This window comes from Taudactylus pleione, unplaced genomic scaffold (assembly GCF_031769625.1).
Source record: "Taudactylus pleione unplaced genomic scaffold, aTauple2 ptg000331l, whole genome shotgun sequence".
In the NCBI taxonomy this organism is placed as follows: Eukaryota; Metazoa; Chordata; class Amphibia; order Anura; family Myobatrachidae; genus Taudactylus; species Taudactylus pleione.
Genome location: NW_028284732.1, coordinates 1,253,123 through 1,265,897, shown reverse-complemented (window position 1 = coordinate 1,265,897; position 12,775 = coordinate 1,253,123).

Sequence of the window (12,775 nt, the reverse complement as noted above, 5' to 3'; positions counted from 1 at the left end):
AACAAACGCCCGCTGGGATAAGTAAAGTAGCCTCCGCCGGGTGTCAAGTGGCTTCTCTGAGAGGCAAGACCATGCCCTCTCTAGAAGGCAGCCTCAGTGGGCCGCCCGTCAGGGCCCAGTGCCCTTAGGTAATTGCCTAAAGCTGCTTAATGGAAGCGCTGGCCCTGCATATACTCCACACTCACCAACTACAAACAGGATGTAGTTAGATTACCAGCAGCCTGAAAGTCAGCCGTCGGAATCCCAACAATGGAAGATCGACTCAGGACTACAGATAGGCATTGAAATCCCAAAACCTACATTTAGCCCCATGCCGAAATACCAGCTGTTAGCCGCAGGGGGGAGGGTTAGGTTTAGGCATCCCCACCAGGGAGGGGGTTAGGCACCACTGGGGGGGGAGGTTAGGGTTAGGCACCCCCCAGGGAGGGTTAGGTTTAGGGTACGGGAAGGGGTGGTTAGGGTTAGACACCACCGGGGGATATTATGGTTGGGAACCCCAAAGGGAGGGCTAGGGTTAGGGAAGGTACAGGGGAGGGTTAGTGTAGTCACCTGATTCAGACCCATTCGCTAAGGAGCGATCGCTCACTGCTGGGCGATTGCTGCTCAGTGCGCATGCATATAATTCGCAGTGCACGTGCGTAAGCCAGTCTCAGCGATGGGGAATCGTGTGCTCATAGCACACAGACTGCCCGCTACTTTGAGTGACAGTGGGTGGTAACAGGGGTGTTGCGGATGCAGGCACGTCAGGCCGACAAAACGCTGTTTAAAGGGCGTGCATAATTAGCAAAGTAGCGTCAATGTACACATCACCTGCATGTATTACAGCCAGCACTGATTGTAGGGCTGCGAGCAGCTCTGTTGGCTCTCAATGTTACCGACCAATCCAACAATTCCAGGAGATGACGTGTGTTGCGAGGGGAAAGGGGGCATCTTTATACACTATGGAGCGCTCAGTGCCGCAGCTCGCTAAGAAATAGAGGGTGTCCTTACGCCACGCAGTGCGAGCGTGGAATTTATGTATCCAGACCCTTTTTGCCAGCGAGCGGCCGCATCTTGCGAGCAGGTCTGAATGAGCTCCTGTGTCTGGTGCTGCAGAAAATGAAATACTGTAGGCTCTGTTTCTGCACATTTCTTGTCTGAACGAATTTTGCAGTACAGTATATTGCTTGTCACTTGTGTATGGGGGCAGAGACAGTTTGATTTCAAGATTCTCTGTACAAAAATACTGTGCTGTGTCAGAGCTATACCCCAAGAAGACCACTTTTGAGTGTTTTCCTGTTATAAAAAAGAGTAGCAGAAATGTTTTTTTCCCTGTTGTCTAAAAAAAACCCTGCAGTATTTTCTAATTCAATTTACAAATATTATATATTTCTAGAAGTGTGTGTTTTTGAGATGCAATGTATATTATTGTTCTCAATGCATGTAGTGGTATTCCACTATAATCTGCACCCCAACAAATCATAAGTGTAAAAAAAAGTGTTTTTGTTGGTGTCAAATAAATTGTCCAGTCTTTTAATAAAACTGCATGGTAAAGGTAACAATCTCTCCTTTCCCTACTGTACCTCATTACTGTTCGTTCACTTGGTGTGGTGGCAATTAAGTTGAACAATAGCAGATTTACTCCTGTCATAATGTAAAAAATCAAAACAATCATGGATCAGTCAATAGAAGAGCAGGAACAACCCAATACTAGTGCTGCAGTTGCTGCCAGACATAGTACTTCAATATATACTAAAGAGGATCAAAGGAAAGGAAGCGGTAATAAAGGGCACCTCAAGTCTAAACAATATTGCCCAATCTTAAAACTAGGGATGTGCGCTGACCCCTGTGTTTTGGTTTTGGATCTGGATCTCCCCTGATTTTGGATCTGGATTGGTGTTGCCAAAACCTCATCTCGTTGTTTTGTTTTTTGGTTTTGGAACTGGATTTTTTCTTAAAAATCATCAAAACATCTAAAATCACATAAAATGGGCCTGTTTTTGTTCCTACAGTATTATTAACCTCAATAACATTTATTTTCACTCGTTTCCAGTCAATTTTGACCACCTCACAGCTCACTATATTGTTTTCATCCAGTTTAGACCCAAAATTTGCACCAAGCTAACTGGCTGACTAAGCTAAGCGGCAGCAGTGGGTGGCATAAACTTGGATCTGTAGAACTTGTCCACATATCCATTGTTAAATGTATACTCTGTAAAATGGCACTTTCTAGGGAATTGAGGACTTTGGGGAAAATTTACTAAATGGCAGATCTGAAATCCTGTAGGGATTGCAGCATTTTTTGGGCAGGATTGCATCCCGCTGATTTACTATACTCAAAACTACTGCAAAAACACAGAGAAACTACAATTTACAGACAAAAAACACCTCCCAATTTTCTCCATTAGAAGGACACAAACCACCAGATTTAAAAAAAAAAACATGCCACCAGAGAAAAAAAAAATTATTTACTCTGAAAGGCAATTTGTGTAAAATGCTGCAATTTCCTAGGCTCTGCGCAATAGTGCTGGTGGAGGGTGGGTTTCACATTTTTTTGTGTGCCAAAATTCCATAGGAATTCCAGTCCCATACTCAGCAGCCTATGACTGTTTAGTACTATGGCAGGGAGTCCCCCATTCTACATGCCTACCTGGTAAAGCCTAATGGCAGTTTTAATGGAGAATTCAGGGGGACCCATGCTTTTTGTCCTCCCAATTTTTACACCACCAGACTTGACTTAAAGGACCAGTTTCAGTTAAAGCTATTTGTGGAGGGACTGAATGCCATTTTTTTTTTAACAAAATAATATAGAGGAGGCTGCATGTACTATCGATATCCATGCAACACTTCTATACAATTCCATTTCAACTTGGATTAATCATGGATTATATTTGGTAGGTCATAAGACCTTTAGTAAATACTATGGTTTTGAGATAGATACTGTACCATAGAAATAGTATCAAGTGCAGAACAGGTGGAGAACACCAAGCCTGCAAGGGTAAGAAGCGGTGAGCTGACGGGATCCAGGGAGGTAAGCCTCTACTTTGAAGGGGGTGCATGGCGACTGGTTCCCTGGAACCACAACTGTAACATCCCCTCCCCAGACAGCAGTTGTCCCATCTGGTGTACAGTGCCAGTGGTTGCCTGGTGGCTGAGAAGTACGGCTAGCACTTGTGCCTGGAGATAAGATACTCAGTCAAGAGAACCCCTTCTTTTCACTTCAGTTGCCATACTCCTTGCCCCGTGAAGATCACCCCGGGCAATGACATCAGCGCTCACCTACTGACTTAGACTAGTGGGATGCCACAGTCTTTTAACCCTTACACCCTCCTGGTAACCTTTCATTTACCCATCAGTTTTTACATTACATTGGGGCCTGATCCTAGCATTGTACCCCCGTTCATTGGGGAAAAAAAAATCTTATGACAAATAGCACTTGGTTGCCTATCTGTTGATTCATAGCATCCTTAAACCTTGGTTTTTACTGCATTAACCTATTGAGAAGTCATTGCATGCATATATATAATTTGTTTTGTGTACATACTGCCATATACTCTTTTTTGTATAGGTGGATTATCTATGTTGTTTTATTTTATTCCATTTTGAGCTTGACAGCATATACGCCAGTGTGGAATCATATGCACAATATATGTATGTAGAGACATATAGAGAAAAAATCCAAGTTCGGACGGAACATTAGTGAGCCCATTAAGTTCTCTTACCATACTTGAAAAATAGGCTTTACTATGAGCATATGTTGTAGAGTTTGCCTAGGATCACGATAAAAATAAAGGCAAACCGGATTAACACATATCTATATACAATGTCTTGTTACAAATGTCCTATCTGTGAACTTTCCAACAATTAAGAGATCTACACCTGTGATAGAAAGTATCAGTGTTAACAGCCTTCCGCTAGCAATACATTCTTTGACAATACTGATACATGTTATAAAGGAAAAAACGCGGATACTGCTGTAACTGATAAATATAGAACATTGATTGGGATAATACTTCAGGTTAGAGATCCATATTCCAAAGGACTTTTTGTAAGATAAGCAGTACTATAGAAGAAGAAGTAAAATATCACACAGCATTGTTATTTGATATCTATATAGATAAGGAGATCGAAATTGACCGGCAGCATCAGGAAGTGTCTTTTAATCACTTATTCCTTACTTTTTGTTCACATTCTTTATAAATTTTATTATTTCGCCACATAGCCATATCATATTTTAAAAAGATATACTAATAAAGATTATACATTTTTAATAATAATTCAGAAATCAAAATATAGATATACCTGGCCTATAATAGTGCACTGGGCATTGCATCTTGTTCTTTTCTTTTTCTGATATGGCAAATTACACTCTGATCATGCATCATTTAAGATGAACGCAGTATATACTTTTTCCTTAATTAAGGTTGGTAGAGTCAGCTATCCTATACAGCAGCTTGCTGATTATACTAATAACCATCTAGCTCAGTGCGCAGGTGCACTTGAACATATTTCTGTACTACTAAAGCTGACATGGTAGTGGCAGCAAGAGAATATAGATGGGATTACTAGACCTCAGAACAAAAAGACAAGATAGAGCAGACACTGCATTTGCAGGACTCACTGCCCATACTCCACCTAGGTACAATAGTGACACATTCTGCAATACACTTTTGCAGCTAGAAAAACTTATTACAAAAGAGACACAGTTATGGTGGGATACTCATACACTGAAATGGTACATAGAAAATAAGACCATACCTAAAGGCTTATGCAAAGAAAATACCCACCCACAATCAAGAAGACACAGACTTTGTGAAAGAGTGGAATGACATTCTCAGGGAATGTTCATACAAACACATTAAGCTACTCATAGACAGACAACTTCAAGCTCTGGATAAAGAGATCAAAACACTAGATCACCTATTAGACCCATACAAAAAAAGAGTTCATAACTTTATCAAACCTCAAGGCAAATAGAGCAATAAAAGGAGAAGAAAAACAGATTGAAAATAAGAAAAACAAAATATTGAGGGATACATTTGGGATTAATAAACCCCCATCCAAAACATACAAACAACAGAATTTAAAAAAAAACCAATTTTTTTAAAATTACAGTGCCACACACTACGGTACTGAATCACAAAATATACCAAATATACACCAAATATACACCCATATACCAAAGACTAAACCTCACATATCAGCAATATATGGCCAAATCACATAGCGCTAACAAGCTTAAAAGTCAATCAACACACCCACAGTCAGAACATTCATTTGAACTATCTACCTACAATTCAGAGTCAGAAGTATTTTTTTTAATACACAAATTAGAAGAAGACACACAATATGAACACCTAGCCAGACTGTCAATAGACAAATGTTGGGTAAATATTGACAGATCCACCACCTAGAGACGGATAAACCCAACACAGAAACCCATAAGGCAATTCCTCAACCATGTGCTTCCCAACCATTAGTTTTTTTTAGGGGAATACCTCCAACAAATAACAGAAACACCTACAGAAATGCACAACACAACCCCAAAGGCAGGCAAAAGGAAACTAGGGGCACAAGAAGGGGATGCAGGGGAGGAGAAACAAGCAAATAACAACACTGACCAAACCCACTCTACCAGGAAAAAGCATCTTCAACCTTAGTGATGCCCCATTATCAGATGACCACCACAGATTATTAGACAAAGGATTAAAGTTTGCACCAGTGAACAATATGAACAAATTCCAAACATACTTAGACCTACACAAGTTCATAAGAAAACTTACTTTAAAGAAATATTTTGCCACAACACCACCAGTGGAGATCAGGAATGAGACCATCACAAACCAAAATAAATTTACCAACTTAAACCCCAATCAAAATTCTACTCCAGCCATATGAAGGGCTCACACGTAGAGACATTCACAAGAATAGTAAAAAGAGACATTGAAAAAATTAAATGTAACATCAACAATCATAATAATCTGGCAAAAAAAGAAAGAACGACTTTACAAGAAAATCATTCCATTGTCATAAAGCCTGCAGACAAAGGTGGGGGGATCGTAGTCCTTAACAAGTCAGATTATATAGAAGAGGCAGAGAGATTATTAGAGGACCAGATAATATACAGGAAATTGAACCATGACCCCACCGCACAATTACAAAAAAACTAAATAGCCACTCACAGAAAGGAAATCACACAGGAGGACTCACTAGCCAGGAACATACATTTATACAAACACAACATCCCATAATCCCAGTTTTTTATTACTTGCTCAAGATACAAAAAAAAACATCCAAACCACCAGAAAGACAGATAATAACAGGCATAGGATCACTTACTTCTAATTTATCAGAATACCTAGATACATTACTACAACCTTATGTCTTCAAACTAACTGTCTATCATGGAGACACTACTCATATTCTCAATATTCTACAGAACATTCAGTGGGACAACCAACTATAGCTGGTCACTATAGACATTACAGACGTCACTACAGACTTTGGGTCTCATTCAGACCCGTTCGCGAGCACTGAGCGCTCGCAAGCGGGTCGATGTTTCCCAAATGCACATGCACACAACGGAGGCTCCTCCATCATGCACATGCGCGAGACCCTAATAACGATGGGGTAGCTGTCGTTATGGGTCTTGCACCAAAGGGGGCGTGCTGTTGATGGTGATTGACAGCACGCCCCCTTTGGTGGGCGTGCTGGGGGCGTGGCTGCCCAGACAGAGGCGTTCCCATGGGAACGCTTACCATCTGGGTCCGGCCCCACTGACATCACTAGTAATGTCAGTGGGAGTGATTTTGGCTCTGATAGAGCCAAAATCACTCCAGGGCTTGTGGCAATGAGACCCTACCACAAGGGTCTCATCGCAAGCCCGATGGTCACGATGGTCTTGACCATTGCGACCATCATCATGGACGCTCGCATAAGCCGTGGGTGGTAACCCACAGCTATGCGAGTGTTCAAGAGGCCGCCTCGTAAAAAAAAATAACACGCCCTGATTCAGAGCGGGCGCTCGTTCAGAGCGTCTGGCTCTGAATCAGGCCCTTATTCAGTCATCGATCATGAGCAAGGAATCAGTAGTATAAGATATTACTTAGAACAGGACATGTCGACCATGGAAACACATCAAGAGTTCATTCTTGACAGCATTAGTTTCATTTTGAAACATAACTATGTTTGGTTTAATGACCAATTCTTCCTTTGAACCATGGGTACTGCAATGGATATAAGATTTGCCCCAAGCTATGCCAACTTATTTATGAGTTGGTGGGAAGACCATAACATCTGGTGTGATTATGAGCTTGGTGAAAATCTCGTACTCAAAGAGATACATCGATGATGTATTCTTCATTTGGCGGGGAGAGGAAAACACCTTGACAGATTTCATATCGATCATTAACAACAATATGAATCATCTACATTTCACCACCAGCTTTAGTAAAATGAAGGTCGAGTTTCTGGATTTAAACATATTTATAGAAGAGGGCAAGATGCATACAAGCACATTCAGAGAGACAGTAGATGATAATAGTTATGTCTTATCTACAAGCTGGCACCATCCCAGCTGGCTCAGAACAATCCCCAAATGACAATTCTTAAGACTCAGGTGGAATTGTTTGAAACCAGATGACTATAGAACACAAGGGCAAGATTTAGTGACACAATTTCTAGAGAAAAAATATGAAAAAACATTGGTAGAACAAGGGTTTGAGGAGATAGAGTGCCACATATGAAATTATCTACAAAGCTATAAGGAGAAAGATCATGACATGGAGATACTATACATAACACAATACTCCAAGCAGGCGAGAGAGATACAACACATTCTGAGAAGACGATGGCCTATAGTACTTGAGGACGAACTATTAGCAGATCATTTGCCACCCAAACCTAAAATGGTCTACTGTACAGAATAGCACCAATCAGAGACAGAAAATAGTGCATAACCACATTCCCCCTAAAAAATAAAAACAAACAACTATTGACAATACAAATTCAAATATAGGAATCTACCACTGTGGTACTTACCTAGGTTTTGTCAACACCGGATATCAGAGCACCAAACTCACCACTTCTTTTAGATCCAGCAATACAAGGAAGGCATACGAAATAAAAGACAGGATAACATGCAATAGTAAAGGAGTTGTCTACATGTTAAAATGTGAGTGCCACAAACAATACATAGGTAGAACTATAACAAATTATTGAACTGCGCTTGTAGGGAATGTATATATAGTAAAACACTTGTTAGAATATGGTAGCACCTGTCTGAATGAAGGACAAGGCTTCTCCTATAAAAATAATTTCACAATTTTTTACATAAAATACATACACGCTTTACAATGATTCACAACACTAAAAACATGTAATACACAAATTGGCTCTGTAGCGCCCAGTTGCTATGCTGATCAAATATATTTGTTTAGTGTATTTGTTTCACGCTAATATATGAGAAAGTGTCCAAAACTGACAGTCAATTGTTTAGTTCTTAGTGGATATGTGTCTCTCTCTCCACCAATGATTTGTGCACAATAAGTGCTTGCACAGCCTGTATCAAAGTGTCCTTACCCTTTTGCATATAATTCAGCCTTAGTTGCCACAGATGGTATTGGTAAATAGCTGTTAATCCTCTGTGTCTGTAACTCTGGAATACTACCACGGTCCTGTCTCGGCACACTGATATATTAGGTCCGTATTTCACGGAGACCAGGGTACAGATGATGCAGCGGCCGCTTGCTAGTACCCGGTCATTCCCTCCATGGATGTATGTTTGTCCAGTCTGCAGGGCTCACTTCAATAGCCAAAGTAACAGGCTTGGGTGGGTTGGATATCTTCCTCTAATCCAGCGATAATAACCCTTTAGTCGACTAGCTTTGCTCCACGTTGTGAGCTTTTTCAAGGTCTTGTTCAGGAGAAATGGAATTCAGTAATTTGGACATTACCTCAACTAGTTTGTTAAAACCCAATGCTTTGACTGAGGATATTAGTAGAGATGTGCAGTTTGATTTTCCTGAAAACCGAGCACACATGAACTTCAGGGTTCTGAGTCAAATCGAGTCCCAGCTCTGATCACTTTGTGGCTCTGAGTAGAACAGAGTCCCGGCTTTGCAATCCAGTATGGAAGAATAATGGCTCTGGTGTCTCAGTTCCTGTGGCCATTCAGCTCAACCGTAGGTTTACTCTGGAGGCCGATATAATGAAAAGATCTGCAAACAATGCTGCTTCTTTGTACACAGATTCTTGGATTTGTAAAGTTATAGGTGGGCATCTCAATACATTTTTCAGCATCAGCAAGATTTGCATATTTTTATGCAGTCACTGCATACACAGACACAGCAGCATTAGTATAAAACTCTTAATTAAGCCTACAGTGAGGTTGTGGGATCTGATCAGTCTCCTATAGGTGGTATGCCCACCCACAGACACGGAGGCTACCAAACTCCACGGTGTTCCAGAATCATTGCATGACAGGATGGGCATCGCTGCTGGGAGTCTGCTGGTTGTGGATCGTTCGGTTAGCACGTGGTGAGCCAAATGGGACAGAGGTGAGGCTGAGAATATGTATGTATTGTTTATACACTAGATTTACAAAGATAATGCAGAGCCAATGAGGTGAGTGATACTAAGGTAATGCTGTAGGGCAGTTAGGTAAGTACACTTAAGTGTACTTACACTTTAAGACTAGTAGAGACTGAAAAAGTAATACTGCTGCAAGTAGTAATCTGGGATGCTACTGTTCTGTAGATTTAATCATGTTTCCCAAGAGTAAAGCAGCTTAATGCTTTAGCTACTTGTAGCTACCACCACACTTGTGGAAAACATTTTTCAGGGAGATTTTCAATGCAAGGTCAAACTTTTCTTTGCTGATTGCCTTTAGCTATCTGATACTGACCCTCCCAGAGCAATATCCAACTGTAAGTAGTTATACATATTTTTTATATTTATGTGCAGACTTGAACAGCTATTAAACCCTTTTGCCAAGGATTGCCACCCATCTAGGATTTCTCCATACAGTGCCATCTGGAAATCAGCAGCACTCTCCATAGTCCAGAGGTTGCCTAACCCAGGCAAGTGGTGTTCGGGAAGGCAGGTGGGATTGGGCAGGACAGCAGCAATGTCATTGGAGATGTAGCAGTAGAGAGGGCTTGTCTGTGGTGATGCAATAACAGTCTGCACTGTAAAGGAGGGGGAGATAGCTTCTACTGGATACCTTAACACAGAGGCACTGTGCAGGGGCAAATACACAGCACTCAGTAAGTATGTTCACCACTCTCTCTATGCAGGTTAACCAGGCATCTGACCATCATTCTGGCTTCAGGTCGTGCCACGTGTCCTGAGCAGAGATCATGGCTTGCCTCTCTAGACTTATTAATTGATGTCCACAGTCAACCTGGATATAATAATAATAATAATAATAATAATAATAATAATAATAATCTGTACCTGCTGCATTGACTAATGCCATGGTTTTTATATATATATATATAATTTTGTATAATTCTGTAAATATATACATCATACAGTAAATTTATTTTTATTAATATTTTGAAACTCCTTTGAAACTCCTTTAAAACTCAGTCCAATTGTAGTAACATATATCCAAATGCATGTTTTTCTGCTAGCAATATTTATATTGCAGGCAGGATATATATAGGGGTAGTTGTTTGATTTATATATTTTTTTTGAAACTTGTATTTTTGTATGTATTTTTTAAGATTACTACTACATTGTTGTGGGTATAATTGTTGTTTCATTATATGGTGCGTTGCTGCTGCATTGGATGTACATTGTTTCAGCGTGGCTATCCGATAGGATTGCACCCTGTTGCCATGGTGATCTGATGCTAGCACCAACCGCCACATCATATTTGTTTACATTTGATGGGGGCCGGGTTGTCACGTCCGGCTAGACGGAACACTGCGGCTGACTGGTGGTGGGGAACTGCAGTAGTTCCATCGTGCCCGGTACGTCACTTCCGGTCAGACGGAACTCTGTGGCTTACCATGTGTACCATGGGGAGGCTGCACAGGTTCCGTAGTCCGAGGGCAGACGTCCAGTCGGCCATGAGGTGACAGGCGGCAGGTGTGCACGCAGGTGAGTGTATTCACCATTAGGGTGCTTGGTATTTAATGGCCTTTGCTGCCATAGTTGGTATAACTGACCCTTGGTGAAGGTGGCAACATCGAAACAGCTGTTGGGCTGGGAGCTATCATTATGCCAGAAATTTAATTAGCATAAGTATCAAAATGCTATTGAACATTATAGAATGTAGCTAAATGCCTTTTTTCTATTGAAATAAATGAGCTGACTTTTTTTTGCTACAAACCTGGTGTGCTGGTTTATGCTAATTGTCTCTTTGGAATATTTTGAAACTCCTTTAAAACTCAGTCCAATTGTTTGGAATGATTGTGGTCTGTTCCTCTGAGTTGGAATTATTTGTTTCCAAAAGAACAACTTGTTCTGTATATACAAGCCTCCAATGATACTTCTATGGCCTAAGGCAAGAACATTGGGAATGGTGAACTGGTCAACTTTTTAATGAATAAAAACAATTAACAATTGATTTTCCAGCTTTGATCTGTTCAAATCAAATGTGTCCATAGACATAGCTATTACAAAAAAGTGTAATGAGCAGATAAACAGCTGCTTGTTGCTTTCTGTATGGGCAGGTTATCACTAACACAACTTTTGTAGACAAATAGGAGACCAAGAAGAAATCTGATTAATTGCAATAATCACATAGACCACAGGTTCTCAAACTTGGGGCTTGATTCAGACCCGCTCGCAAGCAGGTTGATGGTGCCCCAGTAGCCCGGTAGTGAGTGAGAACTTCATTTGCTCCGGGGTTCACAGCAAAACGGGGCGGCTGTCGATGTTGATCGACGGCTCGCTCCATTTTGTGGTCAGGTAGGGGGTGGTTGAACAAACGGAGGCGTTCCCGAAGGAATGCCTGTCATTTGTGGGCGGCCCTCGTGATGTCAGTAGTGGACTTCTGGCTACAGGGGCTGGCTGGCAACTTTTAGCCTGGGGGGCAAATGCATGCAGGCGGCCCTGGCAGAGGAGTAGCATGTAGCCAGGGTGCCCGAAAGAACGTGCGTGCTACGGCGCCCCCCCTAAGGAGAGGATACCCTTATGCAGGCCTCGAGTAGTGTCCCCAGTAGTGATCCCCCCTATGCAGTGCCCCTTGTGCTCAAAGTAGTTAAGCCCCTTATATAGTGCCCCCAGTAGTGGTAACCCTTATGCAGTGCCCCTTAAATAGTGGCCCCAGTTGTAGTCTTCCCCCTATGCAGTACCCCCACTATTGCCCTTTATATAGAGCCCCCAGTGGTAGTCCCCTCCCCCCTATGTAGTGCCCCTAGTAGTAGTCCCCTCCCCCCTATGCAATGCCCCTAGTAGTAGTCCCCTTGTAGTGCCCCTAGTAGTAGTCCCCCCAGCAGTAGTAGTCCCCCCTTGGTAGTGCCCCCAGTAGTAGTAGTCCCCCCGTGTAGTGCCCCCAGTTGTAGTAGTCCCCCCCCTTGTAGCACCCCCAGTAGTAGTAGTCCCCCCCTTTGTAGTGCCCCCAGTAGTGGTCTCCTCCTTATAGTGCCAGACCCCCCCAGTAGACACACATAATATGAAGAAAAAAAAACACTTACCTGACACCCGCTCCTGCTCCTGGTCCCGCCGCTGAGATCAGCTCCTCCATCCGCCGCTTTGCATTATGGGAGTGACGCGTCACTCCCATTACCCACTGCGGGAGCCGGAAGATGTCCAGCTCTGGAAGTGGGAGCAGCAGCCGATGAGA